General features: G+C 41.3%; 2 long non-coding RNA genes across 4 annotated transcripts; both read right to left on the reverse strand.

The window, feature by feature from the left end:
- Positions 1-152: 152 nt before the first annotated feature.
- Positions 153-14019, reverse strand: LOC132071416 (uncharacterized). 3 transcript variants are annotated; one of them, XR_009418105.1, is made up of 7 exons: positions 13837-14019; positions 13244-13308; positions 3647-3710; positions 2879-2954; positions 2453-2761; positions 1995-2112; positions 153-1400 (listed from the first exon to the last, which is right to left on the reverse strand). It is a non-coding gene; the product is annotated as an uncharacterized LOC132071416 (long non-coding RNA). The 3 variants fall into 3 exon arrangements; XR_009418104.1 differs by lacking the exons at positions 13244-13308; positions 13837-14019 and adding exons at positions 4329-4393; positions 5197-5427; XR_009418103.1 differs by lacking the exons at positions 13244-13308; positions 13837-14019 and adding an exon at positions 4329-4568.
- Positions 11435-12598, reverse strand: LOC132071419 (uncharacterized). Its single transcript, XR_009418108.1, has 3 exons — positions 12559-12598; positions 11791-11866; positions 11435-11673 (listed from the first exon to the last, which is right to left on the reverse strand). It is a non-coding gene; the product is annotated as an uncharacterized LOC132071419 (long non-coding RNA).
- Positions 14020-25374: the final 11355 nt, after the last annotated feature.

Consider the following 25374-nt stretch of genomic DNA (forward strand, 5'->3'; position numbering starts at 1 on the left):
AAATTATGTATAATATCTACTGCTACAACTAATTTTTTCTGATATTTTAAATTTTTATATTTATCTGTATGTATTTATTATATATTTCTAAACTTAGATTTCTACCTTTATATTATTTGCATTTATAATTTTTACAATCAAAACACTGCCTATTGACCAATAAAGAAAACCCGCTTTATTTAAGTATTTTAAAAATATTTTCATGTTTATAATTTTCATATTTATATTTATAATTTGTTCAATATTACATGAGAACACACCTGCTCCTGCACCGCAGTGGGGCCCCCTCTCCTGGGGACCTTGGGGTGCCCCAACGGCATCAGAGCCCCGAGTCTTCACCCCCTTCTCCTCTATTTAGAAACTACACTGGAACTTTTTTCTGGAAATAAAGACATTACCTAAATCCTCTCCCCGTGTCCTAGACAGATGGATATTCAGTTATTAGTTGGCTGGGCAGCAGTTTCTTAAATAGAATGATAAACAAGATGTGAACATTTCAGCTACAAGCAAATAGGCAAATCTGAACAAGGTACTGGTGGCCAACACCAACCACCGAAGTTATTTTGAAGCAATTTTTTAGACAATAAAATACTGATACCACAAAAATTAAGCAAAAAGCTAACTACTGGCTAAGAAAGAAGGAAAAATTAACTTTTGACAGCAACAACATTCCAACCACACAGGCTTTTTCCCGATGTCATACCTTATAACTACCTCTCTTGGGAATTCTCATCATGTATCCCAAAAGGAATAAATACCTTAGAGCGTCCTAAAGCAAAAAGTAGCACACATGAGCTCCTCACACTCCCAGGAGGCCAGCACAGCGTGCACTGAGTCTGCAACAAATTCTGCTCACTGAGGGTCTGCAAACAAAGGTTCAACTGATGGACTGAACTGATTGTAAAGGGAGGTTTTCTAAGCACAGAAGCACAACAAAGAACAAGCAGAAACAATTCTTAAATAAACCTGCAAGTTTTATTTAGCATATATGCGACTGATTTCCACGCTGTGGATTCTGACTTGGATTCGTCTGTAGGTTCAGGAAGATGACAATGCACACTCTGCCCTCCCTGAGCCCCCCACAGCAGCTGAGCGCTGCTCCGTGCGCTCAGATCATCAGGAGCTGGATTACACGTGCCTGCATGGACTGGAACTGCTCTGCTGCAGATTCAGGAGCTGATGGCAGAGAGGGGCTGGGCGAGGCGTCGTCCCAATTCCATTTCTGTGTGACGAGAAGCGGTTTGTTCCCAACGGGTGCAACAATCCCCAGCTCGCTTCCGTGGTGAGTACCGATGGCACGCAAATGGCAGCCCGAGGAAATCGTGTTCTGGGCTCTAAGTGGTCGGGACAGGGTCTGATGTTTTGTTTTGTAATTGTATGATGATCAGTACAACAGGGCTCTGATGGATGACATGGCAACACAGAATTAAAAACCCCTCGATAGGATTACATCGACTTCTAGGAAAAGACAAAAGCTTAGGACCCTTCTGAAATCTACTTTTAATCCAAAGCACGGGGCTTGTCAGCATGCTGCACCTTCCAGCTTTTCAAAGCAGCTTACCTCTGAAGACCAGGAAACACTGATTTCTACATAAACAACGGGCAACCCCCAGGCTAACCTCAGCACCACTGTTTAATAGGGGACCTGCCAGCGTGCCAGTCCAGCTTCAAGTGTGCTTTACTTCAGTCTAACATCCCCACAAAATTCTTCTCACATCTTCCAACCCTGAAATCTTATTTTCCCCTAAAGCTTCTCTTCATTAGCAATTTCCAAGTAACATGGGATTTTTACAACATTCAAAAATGTCATGCTGGACTGTGCTACAGAGTAATCTGCAAATATAAGCTTAGCAAAGTTTGAATTGACTTGTCCAGAGAAAAAACCTACAAGTGAACACCTACACCCGCCTACAAAGAGCTAACAAGCCCCTGGCAGCTGCCAGCATCAAAGCACAGCGGATGTTTCTAATACAGGGTAAGGATAACAATATCACCTTCTGTTCTCTCCAGCTTCTTTTCCCTGCAGTCGTATTTTGCTTCTTATGATGTTTTTAGTCTCTGCATCTTCTTGGACAGCACCGAGCCCGACGGCAAGGAGACGAGAGTCTTTCCCTGCCGTGCGGAGAGAACCAGGAAAACAGTTAGAATAAGAACAGGGCAGTTTGAAATTCATACTTGCAACGAGAAGCAGCGCCTAACCAACAGAACAAAGGTAAACAAAGCATGATACCTGCCTGGGGACAGAAGACATATAAACTCTCCAGGATTTACAATTCCAGCGACCAACCCCTTCAGGACAGCAGCCAAGTGTCCCATGGGGTGGTGCTGCACCAAAGAACCATCTGAGAGGTTCCAAAGAGTGAAATGCACAATATTTTGCAAAGACAAAAAATCTTGCAAAATAACAAAAATGCAATAGATGTAAACTACAGGGCAAGAGTACAAGTGTTACCTTTGGGAGCTGGAACCGTCCAGGTGAGCACCTGATAACTGCATCCTCACCAGAGTTTGAACCCTTCAGGACACAGAAGGGTTTTCCCCAGGAATTTCACAGACTGAGTTTGGATAGAAGCGCGCTCGCCGGATCCTCAGAAACGTCGCCCATTCTCCAGGTGTCTGGAGAGAACTGCAAATGGCTCTCACGCAGTTTGAGCTAGTTCTGTAAGGTCTCGGGGGAATTTCACCAGATGCAACCAAATTGGGCAACTCCCAGTGGGACAGAAGGAACCCAAAGCTTGGGTGAGCAGAGCTGCAGCAAATACTGAGGAAACAAACAAAACAGCATCAAAAATAATAAACCATCCTTCTTTTTTCTCTTGCTTTTGTTTTTTTCTTATTCATATCAGCACAGCAATTAAAGAGAAGGCGAAAAACTCACCATTACTGAACATTTCATCACCTGTAAGCTGAGCATCCTTAGCAGAGAGGACTCCAAAGTTAAAATTCACCCATCCCTGGGAAAGAAAACCAAATATCGTATGATAAACAGTCAAACAGCAGACATAAAAATTTGTTTCCTCTAAGGACTTTCAGGTACGTATGTATCTTTGCATTACACATGAGAACATACACTTTAGACCACCACCTAATACATAATAATTTACCTTTAAATTTTGATAGTATAGCATGAATTTTTAACTTAAACTGGTGATCTATTATTATTCAGTTGGTGCCTAAAGTTATTTCTGCTGTCACGTTCAAAAAAACATGAATTTTTTTTTAACTGTAATGAGCAATTGATTTCAAAGTCATCACAAGCCCACCAAAACACAAAGCTCTGTTCAGTGGACGGCTCTGTGAGCTAGAAGTAGTTAGGCTTCTACTTCCCTCTTGTTCTTCCAGAACCAATAAATCCTGTCAACAAAACCAGGATCTATAGCCCACTGCTGTGAAAGATTCTACAAGGATGATGGTTGGATTTGTGTTTAGAAGTTTTCATTTGAAATGGCCAGTACAATGGATAAAGACAGTTCAAGTAGTATTACATTACTATTATTATTATTTCTATTATTATTTTTACTATTACTACTACTATTATTATCACCTGCTACTGGAAGAAACAAACCAGTAGTACCTATACTTAATTACTTTTACCTCCAGAAAATAATAAAGAAAAAGAACCAAACCAAAAACAGTCACTTCCTACCTTTTATATCAAGGGATGAAAACTTTCTCTTGGGCTCTTCTCCAATTTATCAAGACTCACAGCACTGAAAGGCAAACAAAACAGTGCTTTATAGAAGGGCAAGTGCACATTTCAAGGCTGAGCCACCAACTGATTGCAGTGACAGCAGTTACAACACGAATCGTTCCCAGAGCCTCTGTTCCATGGAATGTTCTGTGGAACTGCCATTTCTTTCCCAAAACACTAACTTCCAACACTTCCTAAACGTATTTGGTATTTTAAAACAACAGAAGTTAGTGAGACTCTGTGTGGAGGTCAGGTTTAAATTTATTTCCTTCTAAAGCGCAGAGCTCTGTTCCATCACCCTTCACTTCGGCTCTACACTGAATCGTGGTGAGCATTTGAGAAGGGCTCAAGAACCAATTCTATTTCTCTCTTTTTCTACTTCTCTCTATTCTTAAATCATTCCAGACAAGTCCAATGAAAAATGACAAGTTCAGCATCAAAGTCACACTTTTTCCCTTTGTCTGCTCAAGAACAGGCTCTAAATCCACTTCTTGCTGCCTTCAACGATTAGGACTTGCAAAACCATTTTTACATGTTTTACAGCTTTATCATAAAACCCACAGAACGCAAGCTCTCAATTACAAGAAAAGGTACACAGGCAAATATCTAAAGGGATCACTTATTAGTAAATACATACCTTGGTAGAGATCGCACTGAGAACCTTTCTGAGGGACTCTAAGGGACGCATGTTTTCTGAGCACCCTGGAAACAAGAAAAGCTAGGATATATTACAGGACATCCCCACTTTTTCTACATATTCAAATAGGATTTTTAATAAAAACTATTCAGTTACAAAAGAAGGAAGAAAACCAAGCTAATTTTACTCAGCTGTATTTACTGCCGATTTAGAGAAAAATGCCGGGCCGCGTCGGCCGCTGCGTCACAGGCCGCGCCGGCAGCAGGGCCTGCCGGGAGTTGTAGTCTCGGCCCGCCAGCCACTCATGTGCCGCGATAGCCGCTGCGTCACACGCCGCGCCGGCAGCAGGGCCTGCCGGGAGTTGTAGTCTCGGTATGACAGCCACGGCGCCGTCCCGCGCCACCGGGAGCTGCAGTCCCTCCCGGGCATCAAACGGCTCCTTCGCCCCAGGGCGGGGAAGGACCCGAGGCAGCACCGCTCCTCCCGGATGCCCTCTCTTTTCCCCTCCAACTCTTTTTCTTTTTTTTAACTCTGTTTTTCACTCTTTTCCTTTTCCCTTTCCTTTCCTTTCCTTTCCTTTCCTTTCCTCTCCTCTCCTCTCCTCTCCTCTCCTCTCCTTTTTTCCATTTTTTTCCTTTTTTTTCTTTCCCTTTCCTTTTCTTGTATTTCTAATCTTGGTTTGCCTTTCTAGCTCTAGAATAAAAAAGCAGCAGTAGTAACTTTCAGGCTACCTGGGAGTAAAAAAACCCCAAAACTAAAAAGATTTAAAGAAAACTATTTATTCCCTGGGAGCCTGAAATTTTCTACTGCTGCACATGACACAGAGCTTTTTATTCCTTCGCATATATAGTTGATATTTGATACTCACTTTATACACCGCCCGCTGCCGTCTGCACCGTTGCTCTGCAGGCAGAGCGCTGCGGCGTCGTTCGGTTCTGTTTAATTAAACTCGGCTAAATTAGGCTTGGTTCGGCTTAGGTCTAAAATCGTTTCGGTTCGGCTTTTCGTCTAAATTCGGCTTTTCCGGCTCTTCGGCTGAACTCGGCCCGGTTGGGCTAAAGTCGGTCATATTCGGCTCTTTGTCTAAATGCGGCCAATGTCGGCTACACTCGGCTATCATCGGCTCTTCGTCTCAAGTCGGCTGTGTTCGGCTACACTCGGCTCTTCGTCTCAAGTCGGCTGTGTTCGCCTACACTCGGCTCTTCGGCTCTTCGGAACTATTCGCCCCGGCTCGGCTCCCTCAGGGCGGGAAGGCGGACGTGACAGGACCCCGGCACAGCGAGGCGTTTAACCCACATGCCTGTCACAAACCCGCCGAAATACGCCCGCCCGCGGCGCCGCTGAGACCACAGCATGTGTCGGGTACACTTGAAACGCCACAGAAAATACCACCGGGGCCGCGCCGGCTTCGGTATTCCATGCAGGCAGTCCACTGACACCCACCCCGGTCCTCCACTTCCCCGCCCTTTTCGCCGCCCTGTTGAGAAGGTCAATTAAAAGTCCGCGACATCCGCGACGCGCCACTCCCAACGTGGCGGCCTCTCGGCGCAGGGCTGCAGTACCGCGCTCTGCCCACAAGGCGGCAGCACTGCCGCCCGCCCCAGCCGGGGCCGCAGCGCGCCTCGGGGCTGCGGGCAGCGAAGGCGGCAAAAAACAACAGGGGCGACCCCCGCCGAAAACTGCTCTGAAATAAATGCCCCAAAACAACCGGGAAGAGGAAAAAAAAACTTCTGCCTCTAATCTAATAGGATAAAACAAAGCAAAACCCCAACAATTTCTTAAAAAAAAAAAAAAAATTAAATCTTTTAAAAAAATTTTTTTTTCATATTAATATTCACATTTCTATTTAATAAGGTATATTGATGTACACTGTCCATTTACACATTTGTTTTTATGAATACATTTCTATTTCATATTGCATATATCCCTAAAACTTAAATTTATTTTTATATTTTTATACATATTTTTACATAGTAAGTATATATTTCTGTTAGGATTTTTACTTCTGTAACACTCACAGTACTCAAAATAAAACCCCTGCCTCTACCCCATACATGGCAAAAAAAAACCCCTTTCATTTCAACTGTATTTGAATTAAAAAAAAAAAAATTCAAATTTATATTTAAAATGTTTACTGATGTATGATCGATTTTGCATTCATATTTAGCGATTTATTTATAAATTTATATTCTATGTTACATGTGTTCCTATTACTTATATTTTTATATACTTTTACTCATATCTTTATATATTTATTATATCTTTCTGTGTTAGGATTTTTACATCTGTAACACTTACATTATTTAAAATAAAAACCCTGCCTCTACCCACATTAAAGCCAAAAAGAACCTCAGTCTTCTCAACTGTATTTAAATATTTTTTAAAATTCAATTTTCCAGGTTGATATTCACTTTTACATTTAAAATGTATACTAATGTATACTCTTATTTGTATTCTCCATTACATCTCTTCCTATTATTTATATTTACTTATATTTTGTGTTTATATATATATATATATTTCTATCTCGATTTAATATCTCAATATTAAGAAATATGTAACAATAATATCTACATTCATATTATTTAAAATGAAAACCCTGCCTCTAACCCAATAATAAAAAAGACCCCAACCCTTTCTTTTAAAAAATATTTAAATAGGTTTTATCCTTATGTCTGATTTTTATATTCGTATTTCTATTTATAATAATGTATATTAATGTCTATTGCTTACTTATACATTTATCTTTACCAATGTCAAGTTATAAATAAATTTACATTCTATACTACATCTGATGCGAGTAGTTATTTATATATTTTTATACATTGATTAAATATTTCTGCGTCAAGATTTTTACTTCTCTAACACTTATAATATTCAAAATCAAACCCCTGCCTCCACTTCAATAAAAGCCAAAACATTCCCTTTCTTTTAAACTATATTTACATATTTTTATATTTATATTCCCGTATAATGTTATTTATATTCTGTACTACAACTCTTCATATTACTTACATATATTTATATATACATTTATATTCATGCTTTAGCAATTTCTCTTTATATATTTATTATATATTTCTATCTTCAGATCCACATTTCTATATTACTTATATTATTTAAAATAAAACTCCTGCCTCTAACCAAATAAAAACCAACGACACCCCTTTATTTGAACCAGATTTAAAATTTAGGAAGTAAATTTATTTTTCAAAATTAGAATGATATTTATATGGATATTTTTATTTATTTTATTCATAGATATTATATATATTAGAGAGAATACCTTCTAATAGAATCATAGATATATATTTTCTGTATTATATATATTTTTTTACTTCTATTTATTTAAATTAAATATGTATAGATATTTGTATTTCTATATATATTTGTATATCTGAATTTATATTTTATTTCTATCATTTATTTAAAAACCCCAGCCTATAACCTAATAAAACCCCCAATTTACTTTTACTCTATTTAAATATTTTTATTTTTACAATCTATATTTATGTATCTTTGTATATATATATATACATAAAAAATAGACTATCATTTACCGATATGATAATATGTTCCAATTATATACCATGTATTATAGTTTTATGTATGTATCTGTTATCTATATTTATGTTTACCACTCTAATTTTAGATTTATTTTTAAATTCATATTTATTGCTATTTTCATCTCTATATTAAACCATACAAGTTCACTAACCCGACACACCGGAGCCACAGCGATACCGTACCTTTGTCAGCGCCGGCACGCAGCACACGCCCGTCCCGTCGCAGCACATCAGAACAAAACCTATTTCTATCACTAACGGAACAAACATCCCACAACGTCACTGAACCCCAATAAAAACTCAAATAAACCTAACTGTAAATCAACTTTAAATCCCACTATAAAGTAGCCCAAAACCTCTGCACATGCTCATCATAAACTTCCTCCTAAACCAGTATCTCAAAAACCCCAAAAAAACTCAAATACACCTTGAAAATGACACAACTGCTAATAAAAACAAACACCCATTAAAAATTAAATCAAACCAACTCACGAGACTCAAAACTGTACAACTGACCCTGAACATTACTAAAAAAAGTCCCCAAAGCTCTACCTTTATGCTCATGCACAAATAACAACCTATCATCTATACAAGCTATTTGAAAAAATTAAAAAAAATAATTAAAACCATGAAAATAAAAAATCTAAACTATTAAAATACTAAAAAATATCACTGCCTAAATTAAAAAACGTATTGTCTATAAAAACCCACCATATAAATGCCCCTGTCCCAAAAAATAAAAACAAAAAAAACTATCGAACCAGAAAGAAATCACAACTTAGGAACACCAAAACCAGAGCGTTCAAGAAGTCACACCACATCCCTTATCATACACCAACTACAAACAACAGAAAACAATACAAGGAATTCTTAAAAACCACCTTAAGACCACTACATTGAAAAACATTTCAAAAATTAAAAACTGCATCTAACAAAAGCCATCTAATAAATTCACACCCAAAACTCCAGCAGCCCAGCTGGCCCTACCAAAGCTCTATGTTTATGCATACAACAAACAAAACCAAAATCCCAGTAATACCCATCAGAAATCTATGAAAGAATCCTATTGAAATTAATCCTGCCTCAAATACAAACCAACCAATCCAGAAAGTCAGCTTCACTCAAAAAACAATTTACACAGAGTTAATAATACCAAGAAATAAAACAACACACCATATACCACCAATGAATATAATAGTGAAGGAAAAAAAAAAAACCACTACATTTTTTTCTTTTTGTTTTTTAAGCTAACTTCTTTTATTAGCTAGAAGAAAAGATTTTGCCAGGACTGCAACAACAACAACAACTTCTTTTTTTCCTTCTCCTTCTAAAATGTCCCTTCTCACTCCCAAATTCCTTTCAACTCCTGAGTTTACATCCAAGCAAAAAGCAAAATTCGTGCACTCGTGCGTCCGATGCTCCTGTCAGGTTCTCTGTTTCCCTCCACATCTTCTTACACTTTCAGTCCTCACGCTGTCCCGCCGTGATGAGTCTGACAGAAGAATTGGCACAAGTTAACAGAGCATTTCCCTCCCTCCCTGCCTCTGCTTTCCTCAGCGCATTTCAATCCATCCCAGGCCTGCAACGATGCCCGCTCACCCCAAAGCTCACAGCAAGCACGCAGCAGCTCAGGCTCGCTCGGCTCCGGGGCTCTGTGCCTTGGATAGCCGAGGAAACTTCTGATGAGCCTCCGTTCCAATAAACTGGAATGCAAACTCACCTCCATCTCAGAGCCTCAGTGACCTCGCCCAGCCCCTTCATGACTTGCAGGCACAAGGATGCAAAGCAGCTTTTTGTCTTTTCTCCGGAGTGCCAACGGGTCAAATATGTCGGCTTTGACATCACTGATTACCCTCTCTTTGAAGTCTCCCAAGGACACTTTTAAAGAAAAGACAGAAGACTGCTGGTACATCCATGTGGGATCAGGAGGAAAGCAGCAAGGATCCGAGGCCAGCGGCGCGGCCGGGCAGTGCCACATCCCTGCCACCCTGTGACAAGGCACACGGCTGCAGAGCCCCAGAGCCCGCAGGCCCTGCAGCTGCCACACGGATGGACCTGGTTCCCTCCCCGGGTGCCCAGGGGGAAACCTGAGGGCAGGCGTCCTCCCCGAGGGTGCACCCGGAGCCCCGGGCAGGGATGGAGTCGCCGGCTGCTCTCTGGGGACGAGACCCTCCCTGCAGGCGACGCTGCCTCGTCCTCTCCCTCCCCGTGGGACAGGGACCTCCAGGCTCTGCCACCAGCCTCCTTCCGTCAGCGTCCCGGTGCTGTGTCACAGCCACAGGGGTCAATTCGTGGTGAGTACCGATGGCACGCAAATGGCAGCCCGAGGAAATCGTCTTCTGGGCTCTAAGTGGTTGGGACAGGGTCTGATTTTCTCTTTTGTATCTGTATGATGATTAGTACAACAGGGCTCTGATGGATGACGTGGCAACACAGATTTATATTAAAAACCCCTCGACAGGATTACATCGACTTCTAGGAAAAGACAAAAGCTTAGGACCCTTCCGAAATCTACTTTTAATCCAAAGCACGGGGCTTGTCAGCACGCTGCACCTTCCAGCTTTTCAAAGCAGCTTACCTCTGAAGACCAGCAAACACTGATTTCTACAGAAACAACGGGCAACCCCCAGGCTAATCTCAGCACTACTGTTTAATAGGGGACCTGCCAGCGTGCCAGTCCAGCTTCAAGTGTGCTTTACTTCAGTCTAACATCCCCACAAAATTCTTCTCACATCTTCCAACCCTGAAATCTTATTTTCCCCTAAAGCTTCTCTTCATTAGCAATTTCCAAGTAACATGGGATTTTTACAACATTCAAAAATGTCATGCTGGACTGTGCTACAGAGTAATCTGCAAATATAAGCTTAGCAAAGTTTGAATTGACTTGTCCAGAGAAAAAACCTACAAGTGAACACCTACACCTGCCTACAAAGAGCTAACAAGCCCCTGGCAGCTGCCAGCATCAAAGCACAGCGGATGTTTCTAATACAGGGTAAGGATAACAATATCACCTCCTGTTCTCTCCAGCTTCTTTTCCCTGCAGTCGTATTTTGCTTCTTAGGATTTTTTTAGTCTCTGCATCTTCTTGGACAGCACCGAGCCCGACGGCAAGGAGACGAGAGTCTTTCCCTGCTGTGCGGAGAGAACCAGGAAAACAGTTAAAGTAAGAACAGGGCAGTTTGAAATTCATACTTGCAACGAGAAGCAGCGCCTAACCAACAGAACAAAAGGAAACAAACCACGATACCTGCCTGGGGACAGAAGACATATAAACTCTCCAGGATTTACAATTCCAGCGACCAACCCCTTCAGGACAGCAGCCAAGTGTCCCATGGGGTGGTGCTGCACCAAAGAACCATCTGAGAGGTTCCAAAGAGTGAAATGCACAATATTTTGCAAAGACAAAAAATCTTGCAAAATAACAAAAATACAATAGATGTAAACTACAGGGCAAGAGTACAAGTGTTACCTTTGGGAGCTGGAACCATCCAGGTGAGCACCTGATAACTGCATCCTCACCAGAGTTTGAGCCCTTCAGGACACAGAAGGGTTTTCCCCAGGAATTTCACAGACTGAGTTTTGACAGAAGCGCGCTCGCCGGATCCTCAGAAACGTCGCCCATTCTCCAGGTGTCTGGAGAGAACTGCAAATGGCTCTCACGCAGTTTGAGCTAGTTCTGTAAGGTCTCAGGGGGAATTTCACCAGATGCAACCAAATTGGGCAACTCCCAGTGGGACAGAAGGAACCCAAAGCTTGGGTTCGCAGAGCTGCAGCAAATACTGAGGAAACAAACAAAACAGCATCAAAAATAATAAACCATCCTTCTTTTTTCTCTTGCTTTTGTTTTTTTCTTATTCAGATCAGCACAGCAATTAAAGAGAAGGTGAAAAACTCACCATTACTGAACATTTCATCACCTGTAAGCTGAGCATCCTTAGCAGAGAGGACTCCAAAGTTAAAATTCACCCATCCCTGGGAAAGAAAACCAAATATCGTATGATAAACAGTCAAACAGCAGACATAAAAATTTGTTTCCTCTAAGGACTTTCAGGTACGTATGTATCTTTGCATTACACATGAGAACATACACTTTATACCATCACCTAATACATAATAATTTACCTTTAAATTTTGATAGTATAGCATGAATTTTTTACTTAAATTGGTGATCTATTATTATTCAGTTGGTGCCTAAAAGTATTTCTGCTGTCACGTTCAAAAAAACATGAATTTTTTTTTTACTGTAAGGAGCAATTGATTTCAAAGTCATCACAAGCCCATCAAAACACAAAGCTCTGTTCACTGGACGGCTCTGTGAGCTAGAAGTAGTTAGGCTTCTACTTCCCTCTTGTTCTTCCAGAACCAATAAATCCTGTCAACAAAACCAGGATCTTTAGCCCACTGCTGTGAAAGATTCTACAAGGATGATGGCTTGATTTGTGTTTAGAAGTTTTGATTTGAAATGGCCAGACCAATGGATAAAGACAGTGTAAGTAGTATTACATTACTATTATTATTATGTCTATTATTATTTTTACTAGTACTACTACTATTATTATCACCTGCTACTGGAAGAAACAAACCAGTAGTACCTATACTTAATTACTTTTATTTCCAGAAAATAATAAAGAAAAAGAACCAAACCAAAACAAGTCACTTCCTACCTTTTATATCAAGGGATGAAAAATTTCTCTTGGGCTCTTCTCCGATTTATCAAGACTCACAGCACTGAAAGGCAAACAAAACAGTGCTTTATAGAAGGCCAAGTGCACGTTGCAAGGCTGAGCCACCAACTGATTGCAGTGACAGCAGTTACAACACGAATCGTTCCCAGAGCCTCTGTTCCATGGAATGTTCTGTGGAACTGCCATTTCTTTCCCAAAATACTAACTTCCAACACTTCCTAAACGTATTTGGTATTTTAAAACAACAGAAGTTAGTGAGACTCTGTGTGGAGGTCAGGTTTAAATTTATTTCCTTCTAAAGCACAGAGCTCTGTTCCATCACCCTTCCCTTCGGCTCTACGCTGCATCACGGTGAGCATTTGAGGAGGGCTCAAGAACCAATTCTATTTCTCTCTTTTTCTAGCTCTCTCTATTCTTAAATCATTCCAGACAAGTCCAATGAAAAATGACAAGTTCAGCATCAAAGTCACACTTTTTCCCTTTGTCTGCTCAAGAACAGGCTCTAAATCCACTTCTTGCTGCCTTCAACGATTAAGACTTGCAAAACCATTTTTACATGTTTTACAGCTTTATCATAAAACCCACAGAACGCAAGCTCTCAATTACAGGAAAAGGTAATTCACAGGCAAATATCTAAAGGGATCACTTACTTGGAAATACATACCTTGATAGAGATCGCACTGAGAACGTTTCTGTGGGACTCTAAGGGAGACATATTTTCTGGGTACCCTGGAAACAAGAAAAGCTAGAATATATTACAGGACATCCCCACTTTTTCTACATATTCAAATAGGATTTTTAATAAAAACAATTCAGTTAATAAAAGAAGGAAGAAAACCAAGGTGATTTTACTCAGCTATATTTACTCCCGATTTAGAGCAAAAAAAAAGTCACGGGTGCTGCAAAGAAAAAAAAAGTGAACCATAAACGCCTACAGTAGAATTTTAAAACAAGTGCTTGGATAAAAGAATCTTATGGAACGTGAAGTAGAAAAAAGTGAAACCACTATCAGACCTGCCACTTTTCTCACCATTGTACAAGAACATCCTAAAAGCAGTATAAAGTCACTGCCTAAAACCGGTCATGGGATGTAACCAAGAACAATTTAGGCATTTGCTAATCTAGACAGAAACCTTTTCTGGATGCTAGTGTCAAATCACAAGTTTTGTCTTTCAGAAGCTCGACAATGCTGGAAAGCATTTTCCCTGGGGCTCGGGAGGGCAGGGGCGGAAGCGGCGATGAGTTTGCAGCTCGCACCTGGGCCATCCGAAGGGTACAGCCCGCCGGCTCCCCGCGCTGGGCATTCTCCCGGCCATCTCGGGCTTTACCGCTCAGCGCCGCTCCGTCCGTTTCCACGGCGCAAAGAGCCACGAGCACTAACGCGGGCAGCAGCCCCGTCACGCCGCCGATGTCGCAGCGCTCCCTGCTCGCAACGCCCGACACGCGGCGGAGCCGCCTCCGCCCGCAGCACCGGCAGCAGCCCGAGGGAGACGGCTGCGGCTCGGGGGCTCCTCCGGCGCCTCCGCCAGCCCGAGGGCGGCCGCCCCACCGGGACCGCGGCAGCGCCCGGCGCCGCTCGCCCGCGGCGGCTCCCGCAGCTCCCGGCCCGCGGCAGCAAAGCACCGCCTCGCCCTCCGCCATCGGCGGGCGGCAGCGCCCCCGCCCCCGGCACCGCTGAGTGAGGCCGACGAACCGGGCGGACGCTCCTTCCGCGCTCCTCAGCTCCACGCGGGCGCCCACACGGAGCCTTCGCCCCTCCAGCGTCGCCGTCCCGCGCGGGAGAGGCGCCGCCAGCTGCCCGCGCACAGCCCCGCGCGGCCGCCTGGCACGCCAGCCACTCACGGGCCGCGTCAGCCGTTGCGTCACACGCCGCGCCGGCAGCACGGCCTGCCGGGACTTGTAGTCTCGGGCTGACAGCCACGGCGCCCTCCCGCGCCACCGGGAGCTGCACTCCCTCCCGGGCATCAAACGGCTCCTTCGCCCCAGGGCGGGGAAGGACCCGAGGCAGCACCGCTCCTCCCGAATGCCCACTCTTTTTCCCTCCAACTCTTTTTTCTTTTTTCACTCTGGTTTTCAACCCTTCCCTTCCCTCTTGCTCTCCTGCTTCCTTTCCTTTCCTTTCCTATCCCTTTCCCTTTCTTGTATTTCTGATCTTGGTTTATCTTTCTAGCTTTAGAATAAAACAGCAGCAGTAGAAACTGTCAGGATACCTGGGAGTAAAAAACAAACTCCAAAACGAAAATGATTTAAAGAAAACTATTTATTCCCTGGGAGCCTGAAATTTTCTACTGCTGCACGTGACATAGAGCTTTTAATCCCTTCTTATAGATAGTTGATATTTGATACTTACTCTATACAGCGCCCCCTGCCGTCTGTCCCGGCGCACTGCAGCCCCAGCGCTCCCTGTCGTCTGTCCCGGCGCACTGCAGGCACAGCGCCTCCTGCCGTCTGCACAGGCGCACTGCAGGCACAGCGCTGCGGCGGCGTTCGGTTCTGTTGAATGAAACTCGGCTGAATTCGGCTTGGTTCGGCTCTTGGTCTAAACTCGTTTCAGTTCGGCTCTTCGGCCGAACTCGGCACGATTGGGCTAAACTCGGTCATATTCGGCACATTGTCTAAAAGCGGCCAGTGTCGGCTACACTCGGCTATCATCGGCTCTTGGTGTAAACTCGGCTGTTTTGGCCACACTCGGCTCTTCGGTGAAACTCGGCTGTTTCCGGCTCCACTGCGCTCCTCGGGGAAACTCGGCTCTTTTCGGCCACACTCGGCTCTTCGGGGAAAGTCGGCTCTTTCCGGCCACACTCGACTCTTCGGTGAAACTCGGCTCTTTCCGGCCACACTCGGCTCTTCGGCTCTTCGGAACTATTCGCCCCGGCTCGGCTCCCTCAGGGCGGGAAAGCGGCCGTGACAGGACCCCGGCACAGAGACCCGTTTACCCACATGCCTGTCACAAACCCGCCGAAATACGCTCGCCCGCGGCGCCGCTGAGACCACAGCGCGTGTCGGGTACAGCTAAAACGCCACAGAAAATCCCACTGGGGCCGCGCCGGCTTCGGTCTTACACGCAGGCAGCCCTGAAGACGGACTGGGGCCTTCAATTTACGCGCCATTTCTGCCCCCATCTCGAGAAGGTCAACCAAAAGTCCGCGACACCCGCGACTCGCCACTCCCAACGTGGCGGCCTCTCGGCGCAGGGCTGCAGTACCGCGCTCTGCCCACAAGGCGGCAGCACTGCCGCCCGCCCCAGCCGGGGCCGCAGCGCGCCTCGGGGCTGCGGGCAGCGAAGGCGGCAAAAAACAACAGGGGCGACCCCCGACAAAAACTGCTCGGAAATAAATGCCAAAAACCCGCCGCTTACCCGACATGACCCAAACAAGCCCCGTTGTTTTAAATTAGATTTAAATACATTTGATATTTCTATTTTTCGTATTTATATTCACATGCATATTTATAGTGGACATGGACGCAGTATGTCATTTATACACTATATTATGTCTATTCCTTATACTATATTATGTCTATTCCTACTAATAATATTTATTTATCTTTTGTGGTTTTATAAATATCTTTATGTATTGATTCTATATTTATATTTTTTAAATTCTATTTCTATAACACTTTTATTATTTAAAATTAAAATCCCTTTCTAACTCAATACATACAAAAAACCCTTTCTTTTACACTATATTGAAATATTTTTATAGTTATAGCTTGCATGACTATATTCAAATTCATATTTATAGTTTATATTGATGCATTACATTAATAACTATATATAATATGCACCTTATTCAAAACTATACGGGAATTATTTTTTAAATTATTTACCATATCTACTGCTACAACTTCTTTTTCCTTATATTTCTAATTTTTATATAAATCTTTACTGTGTTTACTATATATTTCTATACTTATATTTCTACCTTTATATTATTTGTATTTGTCATTTTTATACTAAAACCCCTGCTTTGGCATAGAAAAAGCAAAACCATTCATTATTTTAAACTACCTAAATTTTTTTAATATTTATATTTATCATAATATACAACAAATGATAGATATATATAGATAGATAGATCACATCCATATTTATATCTATTTTATATCCATTTCCTATAATATTTTTAATAAGATATATACAGTATTACTTGTATTATATAATGTATCAATTTATGTTATTTTACATTTACAATTTATTATTAAATTTTTTATATATCTGCATATAGTTGCAATACATTTATATATTTGTATTTTTGTTTGGGTCGTATTTACATTTATATTCTCAATTCATATATCTATAAACAGACACAATACTCTACTATAATTAGAATAACTTATTGAAACATATAATGACTTAAGTTACATGTTAAATTTTAAAAATTGATCGAATATATAAAAATAAAATTGGCTCATTCCCATTGCTACACATCTATTTCTTTTGTTTCAATAGAGTTAGAGTCATAATTGTATATTTAAAATCCAATTCCTAAATGAAATGACAGAACAAACAGCACCAAATTCCCACCAATATCTTCCAAAAACATCAAGGAATCTCCAACAGCCAAACAAGTGTCAGCGAAAAAACAAAGAACACTCTTTACAATAACAATTCTCATCACGACAGAAAAATGGAACCAAAATAAAAGAAAATCCTATAGAAACACACACAGCAAATTACAAAAAGTACTTAAAAAAAGTCAAACCAATCTACTAAACTCAAGACAGTGCCACTCATCCTCAACGTTACTAAAAAAAAACAAAAAAAAAACCAAAATTCTACAAAATTCTACCTCTACACTAACTCAAAGAATAAACAATCCTCTGTAAAAATAACGTTAAAACCTGAACTAATTAACAAAATGGAAAAACATCTCAACCACTAAAAACTAAGAAATTAACTACCCAAATAAAGAAATACTTTAAAAACCCACCATATAAATATCCATGTTCCCAAAAAAAACCCTGATAAACAATACTCAAATACATTAAAAGACAACAACAACAACAAAAGAAAATAAAGAAACCAACAACAAGAATAATACCAAAAAACAGATAAACTTTAATCTGCAACAAAAAAATTATTCCCAACTGAATAAACCCATAGTGCCTCAAGCGATCAAAATAAAAATACCACCTAGAGACAAACACAAAGACTAAAGACATACGTAACCATAAACCATGTCCCCCAAATTACCCGTAACCATAAAACATACACTACAATCGAACAAACCAAACACATAAAAGCCCTGGAAGACGATAAACACACATGCAATTACCGAGATTAAAAACCCGCGGCTACGAACGACACGACGCTACCCCAAGCCCCCCAAAACAAACACTACACACTCACGCTAATAAAAGCCGCCGCAACAGAATTAAAATGCGAACCGCTGCTTCGCGCTACGACCCGTAAAAACCATTGCGCGCCCTTCTAAACATAATACCCAGGAAAAAAAAAAAAAATCCGACTACAAAACCCAATCCAAAACAAACCTTTACCAGCCCTACCGGCACCGAGAACCGTGCCGCTCGGGAAGAACACCGCATCCCTTAGCGTACGCCCGCTGCAAACCGAACCCAGCCACGCAATCAACGCCTCCAAAGCGCCTCCGAGCCGCGGCACCGCCGAGCTTTGAGCGGCCGAACCCCGCGCTCGCTGCCGGCCCCGGACGGAGCGCGGCTCCCGGCAGGGAAGCGGCTCCTGCGGCGGCTGCTCCGGCACGCGGGGCCGGCGCCGTCCCGGGGAGCCCCGCCCGCTGCCCCTGCCCGGCGGGGCCGGCACCGGGCCCGGCGCTCCCGGCGGCGCCCCGGCCCCGCGCCCGGAGCGGACGGAGCGGCCGGCACCGCCCGGGCCGGCGCAGCAGCGCCCGCGCCGCCTCCGCCGCCCTCGGCCGGCCCGGCCCGGCTCCCCTCGGCTCGCACCGGCGCGGCTCCGCCACCGCCGCCCTCGGCCGGCCCGGCCGCGCCGAATCCCCCGTGCGCCCCGGCAGCCGCCCGGGCCGTGCCGGCAGCGCTCCCGAGCGGGAACGTTCCGGGCCGGGCCGCGGGCACGACGAGCGCCCTCCGATGCAGCGGCACAGCCCCATTGCAGCCCTGCAAACGCTGCCGGAGCTGCGGCTCCCCGCAACGCAACCCCGAAACCGACGCCGCAGGCGGGGCGCACCTCACTCCAACAAGGGCAAAGAAATGTGTTCTCCCCTCCAATTTCACCCCCTACGACAGCAGAAAAGAAGGGGCGCTCCTCAAATGAAAGCCTTCGACTGATGGCAAAGGGCGATTTCGACCTCCATTCAAACCCTTCAAAAGGAGGGACACAAGGGCTGGCCCCTCCATTTAAACCCGAGGGTGATGAAAATGTGGTGGCTGCCTTCAAATCAAACCCAGAATACCACAAGAATACTTTCCCCATTCCCCTTAGAATAGAACGCAGGGATTCCCTGTCACCCCAGGGATACCCCTAACAGCCTGGAAAAGGCAGCTTTTCCCGCAATCAACACCCTTAAAACCACAAGTCAAGAGGGATCCCCTCAGTTCAAACGCAGACAAAAAGAGAAGAGGAGCTGCTTCCTTCTCCTTAATCCCTTTTGTCTTCATAAGCTCCATTTTTGTTCCTGGGGATCCGGGGAGGGACCGGCAAGATGAAATTGCAAAGGGGAAGGAGAAAATTCCCCGCTCCAAACCCACACGGGCTCACCTGTTCGGCTGCTGCTCCCCGGCACAAAGATTCGTCCCTCGGCGCCTCCTTTAAGCGCTGCTCCGCGGATCCAGGCGCGGATCCAGGTGTCCCCCCGACCCTGTGAGAAGCTCCCGCAGCCCTTCCACGAGACAGCGCCGGCAGCGCCCCATAAACCCCTCCACTGAGCAGCTCCGTGCAAAAGGGAGCCGAGGCAAAGCCTCCCCCTAAAGCAGCCTGGCCCCGGCAGGAGCCGGCCCCTCCTCATCCTCGCACTCACACCTGGGCTGCTCCGAGCCCCCATCATCCTCGCACTCACACCTGGGCTGCTCCGAGCCCCCATCATATATTTTTCATATTTATATTCGCATTTATATTTAGAATTTATATTACTGTATAATAAGCATTGTATTATATATTGCATCTCTTCATGTTACTTACATAGATTTCTATTTCTATTCATAGTTTGGCATTATATCTTTTTATCTCTATATATTTATTATATATTTCTGTATGTCGATTTACATTTCTATAGTACTTATATTATTTAAAATAAAACGAAATAAAAAGCAAAGACACCCCTTTATTTAAAACACATTTAAAATTTTAAAAATAATTTTGTCATAATTCTATTCACATCTAGATTTGTAATTTTCATTTGTTATATTTGTAGATATTATATATATTGGAGAGAATACCTTTTTATAGAATAATAGATATATTCTTTTGACACAATATATTTCTTTTACTTATATTTATATATATTAAATATTTATTGATATCGACATATATACGATATATTTGGATTTCTATTTCTATATTTTTTATTAAATCTCCAGCCTATACCCCAATAAAAGCCAAACAATCCCCAATGTATTTAAAGTATATTTAAACATAAATCCTGTCACAGCTGCATTGCACAGCAGTGCCCCAAGCTAATCTGACACTTGTTCATCTCCTGGACCTGAATCTGAACCCGCTCACCTTGATTGCACCTGGCAGAACCATTTTCGTACCTTTTTCTGGCATTTCTTGTTTTTGTTTTTTTTTTTTTCTTGAGTTTTTGTGGCCTTTATTGCCTCTCTTTCTTGCCTTGTTTCTTGGGGCTTTTACTCCCTTTTTCCTTGATTTTTTTCTGGCATTTGTTGGGGTTTTTTCTTCGTTTCTTCTTGCCCATCTTGGTGTTTTTTTCTGGTTTTATCTTGCCCCCTTGGTTTTTTTTTCTGTTTTTCTGGATTTTTCTTTGCCATTTTCTTTTGTTTCTTTTTTTTTTTTTTCTTGGATTTTTTCTTCCCCATCTTGGTTTTTTGTTCTGATTTTATTTCTTGCCCATCTTGGGGTTTTTCCCTGGTCTGTTTTCAGGGATTTTTCTTGCCCATTTTGGGTTCTTTTCTGTTGTTTTTTTTCTGGGTTTTTCTTAGGGTTTTTTTCCGTTTTTTTTTCTGGGATTTTTCTCGCCCATCTTGGGGTTCTATTCTGGGCTTTTTCTTGCCCATCTTGGGGTTTTCTTCTGCGTTTTTTTCTTGCCCATCTTGTTGTTGTTGTTGTTTGGGGTTTTTTGTTTGTTTTTGGTTTTGGTTTTTTTTTCCTATTTTTTTTTTTCCTGTGGTATTTCTGGGATTTTTCTTGCCCATCTTGGGGTTTTTTTTTTGGGGGGGGGGGCGGTTTTCTCGCCCATCTCGAGTTTTTTTTCTGTGGGTTTGTTTTTTGTTGGTTTTTTTTTTTTTTTTTTTTATGTCTTCCTTCCTTCCTCCCTGCCTGTCCTTCCTTCTTTCTTCCTTTCAGTTCCTTTCCTTATTATCTTTTTTTCTTTTTCTTCCTTTCTTTCCCTGTATTTCTAATATTGGTTTTCCTTTCTAGCTTTAGAATAAAAAAGCAGCAGTAGTAACTTTCAGGCTACCTGGGAGTAAAAAAACTCCAAAACGAAAATGATTGAAAGAAAACTATTTATTCCCTGGGAGCCTGAAATTTTCTACTGCTGCACGTGACACAGAGCTTTTTATTCCTTCTTATAGATAGTTGATATTTGATACTCACTTTATACAGCGCCCCCTGCCGTCTGCACCGGCGCACTGCGGGCAGAGCGCTGCGGCGTCGTTCAGTTCTGTTTAAATAAACTCGGCTAAATTAGGCTTGGTTCGGCTTAGGTCTAAAATCGTTTCGGTTCGGCTTTTCGTCTAAATTCGGCTTTTCCGGCTCTTCGGCTGAACTCGGCCCGGTTGGGCTAAAGTCGGTCATATTCGGCTCTTTGTCTAAATGCGGCCAATGTCGGCTACACTCGGCTATCATCGGCTCTTCGTCTCAAGTCGGCTGTGTTCGGCTACACTCGGCTCTTCGTCTCAAGTCGGCTGCGTTCGGCTACACTCGGCTCTTCGTCTCAAGTCGGCTGCGTTCGCCTACACTCGGCTCTTCGGCTCTTCGGAACTATTCGCCCCGGCTCGGCTCCCTCAGGGCGGGAAGGCGGACGTGACAGGACCCCGGCACAGCGAGGCGTTTAACCCACATGCCTGTCACAAACCCGCCGAAATACGCCCGCCCGCGGCGCCGCTGAGACCACAGCATGTGTCGGGTACACTTGAAACGCCACAGAAAATACCACCGGGGCCGCGCCGGGGTCGGTATTCCATGCAGGCAGTCCACTGACACCCACCCCGGTCCTCCACTTCCCCGCCCTTTTCGCCGCCCTGTTGAGAAGGTCAATTAAAAGTCCGCGACATCCGCCACGCGCCACTCCCAAGGTGGCGGCCTCTCGGGCGCAGGGCTGCAGTACCGCGCTCTGCCCACAAGGCGGCAGCACTGCCGCCCGCCCCAGCCGGGGCCGCAGCGCGCCTCGGGGCTGCGGGCAGCGAAGGCGGCAAAAAACAACAGGGGCGACCCCCGCCGAAAACTGCTCTGAAATAAATGCCCCAAAACAACCGGGAAGAGGAAAAAAAAACTTCTGCCTCTAGTCTAATAGGATAAAACAAAACAAAACCCCAACAATTTCTTTAAAAAAAAAAAATTAAATCTTTTAAAAATTTTTTTTTCATATTAATATTCACATTTCTATTTAATAAGGTATATTGATGTACACTGTCCATTTATACATTTGTTTTTATGAATACATTTCTATTCCATATTGCATATATCCCTAAAACTTAAATTTATTGTTATATTTTTATACATATTTTTACATAGTAAGTATATATTTCTGTTAGGATTTTTACTTCTGTAACACTCACAGTACTCAAAATAAAACCCCTACCTCTACCCCATACATGGCAAAAAAAAACCCCTTTCATTTCAACTGTATTTAAATTAAAAAAAAAATAAATTCAAATTTATATTTAAAATGTTTACTGATGTATGATCGATTTTGCATTCATATTTAGCGATTTATTTATAAATTTATATTCTATGTTACATGTGTTCCTATTACTTATATTTTTATATACTTTTACTCATATCTTTATATATTTATTATATCTTTCTGTGTTAGGATTTTTACATCTGTAACACTTACATTATTTAAAATAAAAACCCTGCCTCTACCCACATTAAAGCCAAAAAGAACCTCAGTCTTCTCAACTGTATTTAAATATTTTTTAAAATTCAATTTTCCAGGTTGATATTCACTTTTACATTTAAAATGTATACTAATGTATACTCTTATTTGTATTCTCCATTACATCTCTTCCTATTATTTATATTTACTTATATTTTGTGTTTATATATATATTTCTATCTCGATTTAATATCTCAATATTAAGAAATATGTAACAATAATATCTACATTCATATTATTTAAAATGAAAACCCTGCCTCTAACCCAATAATAAAAAAGACCCCAACCCTTTCTTTTAAAAAATATTTAAATAGGTTTTATCCTTATGTCTGATTTTTATATTCGTATTTCTATTTATAATAATGTATATTAATGTCTATTGCTTACTTATACATTTATCTTTACCAATGTCAAGTTATAAATAAATTTACATTCTATACTACATCTGATGCGAGTAGTTATTTATATATTTTTATACATTGATTAAATATTTCTGCGTCAAGATTTTTACTTCTCTAACACTTATAATATTCAAAATCAAACCCCTGCCTCTACTTCAATAAAAGCCAAAACATTCCCTTTCTTTTAAACTATATTTACAGATTTTTATATTTATATTCCCGTATAATGTTATTTATATTCTGTACTACAACTCTTCATATTACATATATTTATATATACATTTATATTCATGCTTTAGCAATTTCTCTTTATATATTTATTATATATTTCTATCTTAAGATCCACATTTCTATATTACTTATATTATTTAAAATAAAACTCCTGCCTCTAACCAAATAAAAACCAACGACACCCCTTTATTTGAACCAGATTTAAAATTTAGGAAGTAAATTTATTTTTCAAAATTAGAATGATATTTATATGGATATTTTTATTTATTTTATTCATAGATATTATATATATTAGAGAGAATACCTTCTAATAGAATCATAGATATATATTTTCTGTATTATATATATTTTTTTACTTATATTTATTTAAATTAAATATGTATAGATATTTGTATTTCTATATATATTTGTATATCTGAATTTATATTTTATTTCTATCATTTATTTAAAAACCCCAGCCTATAACCTAATAAAACCCCCAATTTACTTTTACTCTATTTAAATATTTTTATTTTTACAATCTATATTTATATATCTTTGTATATATATATATATATATATATATAAAAAATAGACTATCATTTACCGATATGATAATATGTTCCAATTATATACCATGTATTATAGTGTTATGTATGTATCTGTTATCTATATTTATGTTTACCACTCTAATTTTAGATTTATTTTTAAATTCATATTTATTGCTATTTTCATCTCTATATTAAACCATACAAGTTCACTAACCCGACACACCGGAGCCACAACGATACCGTACCTTTGTCAGTGCCGGCACGCAGCACACGCCCGTCCCGTCGCAGCACATCAGAACAAAACCTATTTCTATCACTAACGGAACAAACATCCCACAACGTCACTGAACCCCAATAAAAACTCAAATAAACCTAACTGTAAATCAACTTTAAATCCCACTATAAAGTAGCCCAAAACCTCTGCACATGCTCATCATAAACTTCCTCCTAAACCAGTATCTCAAAAACCCCAAAAAAACTCAAATACACCTTGAAAATGACACAACTGCTAATAAAAACAAACACCCATTAAAAATTAAATCAAACCAACTCACGAGACTCAAAACTGTACAACTGACCCTGAACATTACTAAAAAAAGTCCCCAAAGCTCTACCTTTATGCTCATGCACAAATAACAACCTATCATCTATACAAGTTATTTGAAAAAATTAAAAAAAATAATTAAAACCATGAAAATAAAAAATCTAAACTATTAAAATACTAAAAAATATCACTGCCTAAATTAAAAAACGTATTGCCTATAAAAACCCACCATATAAATGCCCCTGTCCCAAAAAATAAAAACAAAAAAAACTATCGAACCAGAAAGAAATCACAACTTAGGAACACTAAAACCATAGCGTTCAAGAAGTCACACCACATCCCTTATCATACACCAACTACAAACAACAGAAAACAATACAAGGAATTCTTAAAAACCACCTTAAGACCACTACATTGAAAAACATTTCAAAAAGTAAAAACTGCATCTAACAAAAGCCATCTAATAAATTCACACCCAAAACTCCAGCAGCCCAGCTGGCCCTACCAAAGCTCTATGTTTATGCATACAACAAACAAAACCAAAATCCCAGTAATACCCATCAGAAATCTATGAAAGAATCCTATTGAAATTAATCCTGCCTCAAATACAAACCAACCAATCCAGAAAGACAGCTTCACTCAGAAAACAATTTACACAGAGTTAATAATACCAAGAAATAAAACAACACACCATATACCACCAATGAATATCATAGTGAAGTAAAAAAAAACACTACATTTTTTCCTTTTTGTTTTTTAAACTAACTTCTTTTATTAGCTAGAACAAAAGCTTTTGCCAGGACTGCAACAACAACAACTTCTTTTTTTCCTTCTCCTTCTAAAATGTCCCTTCTCACTCCCAAATTCCTTTC

The sequence above is a fragment of the Ammospiza nelsoni genome, chromosome 3 (genome assembly GCF_027579445.1).
Source record: "Ammospiza nelsoni isolate bAmmNel1 chromosome 3, bAmmNel1.pri, whole genome shotgun sequence".
Classification (NCBI taxonomy): Eukaryota; Metazoa; Chordata; class Aves; order Passeriformes; family Passerellidae; genus Ammospiza; species Ammospiza nelsoni.